This window comes from Trematomus bernacchii, unplaced genomic scaffold, assembly GCF_902827165.1.
Source record: "Trematomus bernacchii unplaced genomic scaffold, fTreBer1.1, whole genome shotgun sequence".
Taxonomy (NCBI): Eukaryota; Metazoa; Chordata; class Actinopteri; order Perciformes; family Nototheniidae; genus Trematomus; species Trematomus bernacchii.
This window is the reverse complement of record NW_022987564.1, coordinates 8,830,335-8,839,172: the sequence shown is the minus strand read 5'-3', so window position 1 is coordinate 8,839,172 and position 8,838 is coordinate 8,830,335.

Sequence of the window (8,838 nt, the reverse complement as noted above, 5' to 3'; positions counted from 1 at the left end):
CTTCACAAGCGACAGTCCCTGAAGTCTTAAAATAGCGGCCATGTTTCCTGGTCCTTCATCAGCCCCATATCTTATCATATTTGAAAGTAAAGATGGGTGGGGCTGTTTGTTAGACTGTCTGTTGCCATGGTAACAGCTTTAACCGAGGGATAATTTGACGATGTTGTTTCTCTAAAACATTTAAGTTACTACCATTATCTAAATAAATGTGTTTAGGCTCATTGTGCAGTAATAAGAACAGGGATTCTTATTAAATAGCAGTGTTAAGATAATAAGAGGTTACCTTTAAGGTCATCAATAAAATGTCGTTTTAATTAATTATTAATGATTGCCTGTACTGATCTGCACCTTCCTTTACCTACTTTACCAGCTGACAAACTTGTAGAATAAAAATGTTCTCTCTAGATTCATTTTCTTTCATGGGTGAAGTTAATCTCTCCAAGTTCGTCATTGGTGTACAGGAATGTCTTTGTCGATGTTACAAATGTCCTTTGATCCTCTCAGTTTGCAAGTTTTCTAGCTCGGAAAAACGTTTATCCCAATTTAACTAAGTCTTTAAATGAATGAATGTTGTACAAGCCTGACAACAAAATGCCAGAGGGTGGATTAAACGGCTCAGAAGGAAAAAGGAGCAATTGTGACTCAGCGCCGTCATCTTCTCAGCTGGTTGTTGAGAAAAAAGTTCCCTTACACCGGTTTCACACAACCTCACTGTACGTGTTTTAATTGAACACAAACCGCCTATAGTGTGTCTGTGACACACACACACACACACACACACACACACACACACACACACACACACACACACACACACACACACACACACACACACACACACACACACACACACACACACACACGATGTGTCTTATGTGGGAATACACTTTCTCTTCCTCTCTACCACACTCAATCTCCTTGTATCTCTGTCTCTCTCTCTCTCTCACACACACACACTCACACACACTCACTCACACACACACACACTCACACACTCACACACTCACACACTCACACAGAGCTCGGATCGCTGCTCAGTGTCCAGCTCTGGGCGGTGTTCCCATCCCCATGGCCTTTCCCAGCACAGACAATGCTTTGTGTCCCACAAAGGAAGCTCTCATCCAGGCTCTGGGACTCTGGGGCCCTGTTTGGCCCTCAGCAGCCCCCCAGACCCCAGAAACGGCCCCTGAGCCGCCCCACCACAACCTGCTGAGGTGCCAAGAGGAACATCTGTGTGACTCGGGAGAAGAGACCTTACTGAAGTTCTCACACTGAATGTTGCTTATAGTCCTGTGTGTGTGTGTGTGTGTGTGTGTGTGTGTGTGTGTGTGTGTGTGTGTGTGTGTGTGTGTGTGTGTGTGTGTGTGTGTGTGTGTGTGTGTGTGTGTGTGTGTGTGTGTGTGTGTGTGTGTGTGTGTGTGTGTGTCAGTGTTCATGTGAGCACAGGCTCCAGGGTCCTGGGAGTCTCCCAGTCCAGATAATAAATGTTGGAAGAGGAGAGGAAAGGCACAGTGTGTTGCCAGACTTTCCCAGTCAATGAACCACGTGTCCCAGCAGCCAGGCCGCCAACCATGGTCTCTGAAACGAGGTCACAACAACAAGAAATAATGGAGAGATGAAGGGAAGAGAAATACTTGGAAAAACTGTTGAGGATGTCGGATGATTGTCTTGAAAATAAAAATGATCATTGACAATCACATTGCACAGACTTCATACTTGTGAAACTGTTCTCCAATAATCCTTTTCCAATAATGACATATTTTCTTTATGATCAGATCTTGGTCATTTCCTTCCTGTTTTCTACTCGGCTCTTTCTTTTTCTTATGATGTGGAATGACTTTTTGATGCTCTGATATATTTCATTTAAGATGCACCTCTTATGCGTTTTCAATTAGCACATTTTCATTATGCATTATGGATATTTCAATATATGCTTTTTCTTTGAAACAAAGCTATAGAGAACATAAGTACATTTGTATATTCAATCACAACCATGTATTTATTTATTAGCTCTTTATATTAGGGCTTTACCTGCCAAATATTGGCTAATGTGTACTCTGATATTAGATAAGTTAATTATGCACAATACCCTCTTAACCCTTTAACATTTACCTTTGATAGCTAATCTTCCACCTAAACTCAAACCAACCTGCGATGGTTCTTATAATAAACGATGACATACATGTAAAAACATGTTTAAATAGATAATTATACAAAAAGAATCTAACAAACTGAGGGAAATAACCACATCAGATACCAGTTTCCCAGGTAAGTCTCACATATAAGATTATAATGATCTCCTAATGCCTGTGAAACAATGCCTCAGTGAGTAAGAAAGGTTACTAAGGAAAATACTCTTGTAATGATGTCGGTCCTTTGTTTAGTGAATGTATTGGTAACATTAATCTAGAACAGACAGTCAGGAGCCCTGCAGCTGGATCCCCCAACATGGTCCACACCCTCTCTCACACACACACACACACACACACACACACACACACACACACACACACACACACACACACACACACACACACACACACACACACACACACACACACCACACACACACCACACACACACACACACACACACACACACACACACACACACACATGTTATCAAGCACAGAAAGTGACATCATGCACTTGTGGCCAAAATACAGGAAGCATGACGACAGCTTCAGAAGGACATGAGGGACACATCAGACCTGTATGAGCATCCAGCTGCTGCCACACCCATGACACACACACACACACACACACACACACACACACACACACACACACACACACACACACACACACACACACACACACCAGTTATGGTAAATCTGTGACTAAGTTGAATTTCCACTTTATTCAAATAATAGTCTAATAACAATATCACAGTACAATTACATTGTATAAATGGTCAAAATAGTCGTTTATTACCGGACGCAGTATGAGTACAATGCTGTTAGTTTACATCCTGCAATGTTGTGAGTCTGAGCAGCAAGCTATTATTTTGAGATTCGGTTAATTTATCAATCGAGATTTCAAATAAACAAGGTTCTCGATCAAATCTCAAGCAACAAATCCCATCTGGGGCCCTTGGAGTCAGCATGTTCTCCCCATGTGACTATACATGTCCTGTAGGGTTTCTGCCTCTGCGACCCAAGAAATACATGCATACTGTAATATCACACCAGAACGCTTTGGTTAGGGTTAAGGAAGGATTGAAGCTTAAGTTTAAATGTTTTGAAATGCGTCTCGTCTCTTAACACTTTTCTGACTACTTAACTTAGACCATGATCTTTTCCTAAGCTTATAATAACATTTAAAAGAAGTTGAACAATGGCGAAGTTCTTACCAGCTGCTATATCACATTACAAGATCCTGTATTTTGGCAGGATACATATAATTTCTCATTTTCTTAATATAAAACGTAAAATTTAGTCAGCATTGTTTTGTCAATGTAATCTGTTGCATGACGGTTGTAATTAAACACAATGTTTTGGAGACAGGGTTGCTGATGTACAACACCAACAGATGATCATGGTTTCTTGTTGTTATGTTTATGACTCCCTGCGGTCCATGTTCACTCAATGTTGCCACCAGATCACACACACACACACACACACACACACACACACACACACACACACACACACACACACACACACACACACACACACGCCTCTGTTGTTTGACTTAATCACACACATGCAGTCGTTATGTTTTAGCCTGAGTGTCTCTCTCTTTGTTTCTCTCTTCTAACCTTTAATTTAGCTCTCTGTGTTTCTCGCTCTCTGGTTTTCCTTCTGTCTCAGTGTCTTTGTCTCTCCTCTCTGTCTCGCTCCCACACTCTCGACGCACACAACAAACACACCACCAGCCTCTTAACTTCTGCCCAGCTCGTAATGCCGTGCCTCATAAGAAGTATGCATCAATAACCACAACAGTACTCACTCACACACACCACCGCACTCACGCAAACATACACAGGGAGCAACCCGCTGTCGCCTAAACAATATGCTCCCAAATATTCATGAGAATCGCTAAAACGCTACAAAGCAAGTATGTGCGGTGAACACCAGGCATTAAATCTGGGGTCTGGACTCATGGAAGGGATGTCACAACTTTGATTTTCATGGAGCCTCATCCTATCAAGTGACTTTAATTATTTCTCTCCGTCTTGCTTTGTTTTTTACAGTAGTCTCTCATTAAAACCCACTGAATGCATCCAATATCTCTCCACTGAACCTCATCACCATGCAAGTCTGAGGCTACAGTTTATATGAATGCAGATTTCCAGATTCTTTCACATTCAGCGACAGCTCAGTGCCCTGGCTGCCAACAAAGCCTTTCCTGTGCCTGTGAAACTCCAGCCTCTGTCTATTTCCATCTGTAGGGATAACAAACACGGCGTAAAGTGCCCGATACAAACATAAACATGGGGAATAATCCTGAGTCCGCTGCGTGTTTTCACATGGCACGTCCGAAATACCATGAGGCCCTCAACAAATAACTAAAATAGCACCGTTTTTGTAATCAAAACATCTCCAGAAGAGAAACCTACACTCTTTAAAGGGATGTGACCATTTACAGAACAAATCTGTTTTTCTTGTTAGGACAACACTCACTGATGTTGCCATTTCACACGTCTTTACATCTGTTACGAAATGAAATGTGTTAAATGGAAACATGCTTCTTAAAAGTATTACTACCCATGAGGTTCGGTTTCACCAAAAGTGGCGGCTCATTTCTTCCTGTTGAGACTGTGGTCCTGTTTCCTGTTAGCTATGAACAATTTCCTGGTGACAGAGTGGGCGAGAGGCCGCTGACATTTATTTATTATTAAGTGTTATTGAATCTTATGGTATTGCTGAGAAAGGTATTACAAGTCCAAACAGAGAACACTCAAACAGACAGTTCCTCATAACTAAACGACATATACCCAGTTTGTCACTGAGTATTTTTTAAATCGATATTATATATGCAAAAGGTTTTGATCACTTTAGATAAATGTAACTACTTAATTAGAGAGTACAAAAGCTAATGGATCAGATGAGAGAATGATTGCTTTCCTGGTTAATTGTGCAATGTGTGAATCCTGGCGACATGCTCCAGACAAAAACTATATCAGCAGGGCACAAATACAGATATTCAATCAAACTGCTGAAACCAGATGGTTAAAATAAAACTGGTTTCTTTTAATGTTTATGTGTGGCGTCGGCCTATGGTTTACATTATTGCTTGCTCAGTTTTAACAAGACCATATTAGCAAGAAAACAACCACATCAAAATCACATATCAATGACATTTGTAAGGAATGTTTTTCAGTACTGTTTGTGTTGCCATTAATTGCACTAAATACACGTTTAACCCTAACCCTAACCCTAACAGCTGAAATTGGTTGTTACCTACCATTCAAATAGTTGGAAGATCAGCTTCAAACCTCCTCCCTTTACCTGCCAACAGTTGTCTCCAGTGGAAAGTTGCCTTTTTAAAGTACAACATGGATGATGAGACATGTTTTAAACAAACTTCCAGGTTAGACAGAGTTATCTGAAAGACAAAGGTCAAGCTGACAGTAACATTAATACAAGAAGTATTTTCAGACCAACGAAAAACAAGACAAATATAACAAATAATATCAACAGTGCCCATCAAACTCTCAAAATACATACTCATTAAGGATATGAGTTGCCAACATACGTACATTATACAGATTTCGTAGTGTTTCAAGATATGCCACCAATATGAAATAATGACCCAAACCTGAAAAATAAATCCTAAAAGTAATTAAACAAGATTTGTTTTGCTGTTTTAACACACAATAAGTTCTGGCGTTGTTTCTCAGGTATATCAAAGACCAAATACCAAACTTTTTAAAACTTTATTAAAACTTTATTAAAACTTTATAAAACTTTGTTAAAAAAACAACTTTGCATGCTCATTCAGGAGCAGGTGGAGTACAACGTTGATCAGTTTTGTCAGTGCAAGATAACGTGTGTGTACATGTATGCATAACGTTGTACGTGTCGTTGTTGCTGTGTAAGTGTGTCTGTGTGTTTGTGTGTGTGTTTACGGTCATGTGGAATCCTTTCCAGTCATTTCCCCTCCTTTTCCTTTCTCTCCGTCACAGGCCTGGGAAGCAGTCGTGGGGGGGATCTCTCACAGCCGCTCAGTGTGTGTGAGTGTGTCCTGCAGACAGCTGTGTGGACGGCCGGGAGCAGCCGTTACTGCAGGGACACACACACACACACACTCACAGCCGTCCCATCTCCGCACCCGCTCCCCTCCTCCCCAAATACTCTCCTCAGCTAAGGGAGATGTCAGCTGTGGGTGGGTGGGTGTGTGTGTGTGTGTGTGTGTGTGTGTGTGTGTGTGTGTGTGTGTGTGTGTGTGTGTGTGGTGTGTGTGTGTGTGTGTGTGTGTTGTGTGTGTGTGTGTGTGTGTGTGTGTGTGTGTGTAACAGGGTCAGTAGTAGTGCTGGGTGAGGAGACAGCCTTGGTAGTCCAGTGCTGAGGAGAGTACAGGTTATTATTATATCATTATGTGTGAGTGTGTGTGTGTGGTGGGGGTCTGACCACCAGATGGTAAAGCGCCAAGCGGTGACCTCTTTACTGGTGTGTGTGTGTGTGTGTGTGTGTGTGTGTGTGTGTGTGTGTGTGTGTGTGTGTGTGTGTGTGTGTGTGTGTGTGTGTGTGTGTGTGTGTGTGTGTGTGTGTGTGTGTGTGTGTGTGTGTGTGTGTGTGTGTGTGTGTGTGTGTGTGTGTGTGTGTGTGTGTGTGTGTGTGTGTGTGTAGGCCAAGACAGGGTCACATTTCATGGTTGACTAAGTGTTCATGTACCATTTACCATCTTGAGCATGTCAGCATGTGTGAGTGTGTGTGTGTTTATCTTACATCAGTGTGTGCAGGGGCCGACAAGTCGTGGGGGGAGGGGTCCGATGGTCAATTCAGCACTTGTAGACTGTAAAAAGAAATAGTTGAAGAACATTTTATTTATTTTCAAACCTGGTTAGTTGTTTTACTCTATAGGCACATGCTTTTTGAAAGTGACTTTTTTAATCAACATCTTTTTTGTATCTTATTTATTTATTATCTTGCAATATTTTATCATCTAGCTTATTATTTGAATACAGTCAATTAACATAGAGCTTGTTCCCAGTTTCTTTCTTCGATATAAAAACTGGTTTCAGTGTCAATCATTCACTGCACTTGACTAATATACAGCAATCCATTTATGTTAACCTTAAGTAAATGTGCACAAATCAAATTGTAGTTGTGAAGTTATTCTGAAAGTTTTACACACAATTACCTAAGCAGCTTTACATTTAATCCCTGAAATTATTCAGTTTAAGCTTCTAATTGAAACAGATCTCTCTCAGTATTTTTTGGCTTTAATTAGGAAAATCTCTTGTTGTAGTCATATTGATTTACTGTATGTTATTTCGAATCACAGACAGGAAGCTTGGTGTGGGGGTCTCGGGGTGCGGGGGACAGAGGGAAGAGCGGGACCCGAGTGTTAGTGTTGGTCCGGCCGCAGGGACCCAATGAAAACAGAGCTGTCAGTAGCTCCTGACTGTTAGGCTCTGTGTCAACCCACAGACCAAATAAACAGCAATCAGCCCTGCGCTAACCACCCTGTGACAAAACACACACACACAAACAGCGAAGCCCAAACTTGGTGAGCGAACCCAAACTGAAATCCTAGCCACCACACACAAAGCACAGAAGAGCATGCACAAATACACACGTGCATGCATGCACACAAATGCTTACACACGTCACTCACAAGTCCAAAAGCAAACAAGCCGGGGAAGTCTGTCTAATTAATGTTTTGAGTTGGCCTCTGAGTGATGTAATGACAACACGTTAACCCGGTGAGTGTGTGACTTCCCACAAACCTGGATTTGACTTGGTTGTGATGTCATCTGCAAATTAAACACTCTTTTCATCAATTTTTTTAATATCATAAGCTGGTTTACATGTTGTGAGAATCATTTAATGTAGCAAAACCTTTTTAGGTCAAGACATGTTTTTTAATGACAGAAAGGTTAGGCTGATATGATATCAATGAAACATGTATTTATTCATAAAATAATTGAAATGACAATGCACCCATAAAAATCTACCAATTATTATTGCCTAACTTTGAGAGATGAATGAACAGAGAACATAACCATGGAAAAATAACAATCAATGAATGAAATTGTATTTATTTAGCCGAATATCACAAATGACACATTTGTCTCAGGGGGCTTTACAGACCGACAGATAGGGGTTGTGTGCACACATTTTAATATAATAAATGTCATACTGTATACAGATCAAATGTTAGAAAGGATACTGTGTCTATAAAGAAATACAATCAAACAACAATATTATGCTTTCAGTGATATGAAAAACACTGTAAAAGAACCATAAAAACTACAATTAAAGTTCATGCAAACGTATGATTATATTGTTGAATATGCTGTAATAAGAATAATATTCGAACAATAATGAATCAATTAACTAATATATATTTTATATTTGTAGCTTGTGATAAGACCAGGCAGGGCATAACATGTTCAAATAGCACAACAAGTATAGGACCAGCCATACAAAATGTTATGTTGCATTCTGAAATATGGCCATATAATACATTTCACACAACGCTATTTTAAACACATGTTTCTGTTAACATTCACCAAACAATCCACTGATGATGGATTAACATTTATATTGTTAATCATACTCGTAGGTGGTATACAGCACATTGCATCATAAAAGGAAAACACATGCCTGAATTTTTACTCTTTTCTCCTCCATTGCATTGTTTCTTTATAAAAGCAATGTGCACATAT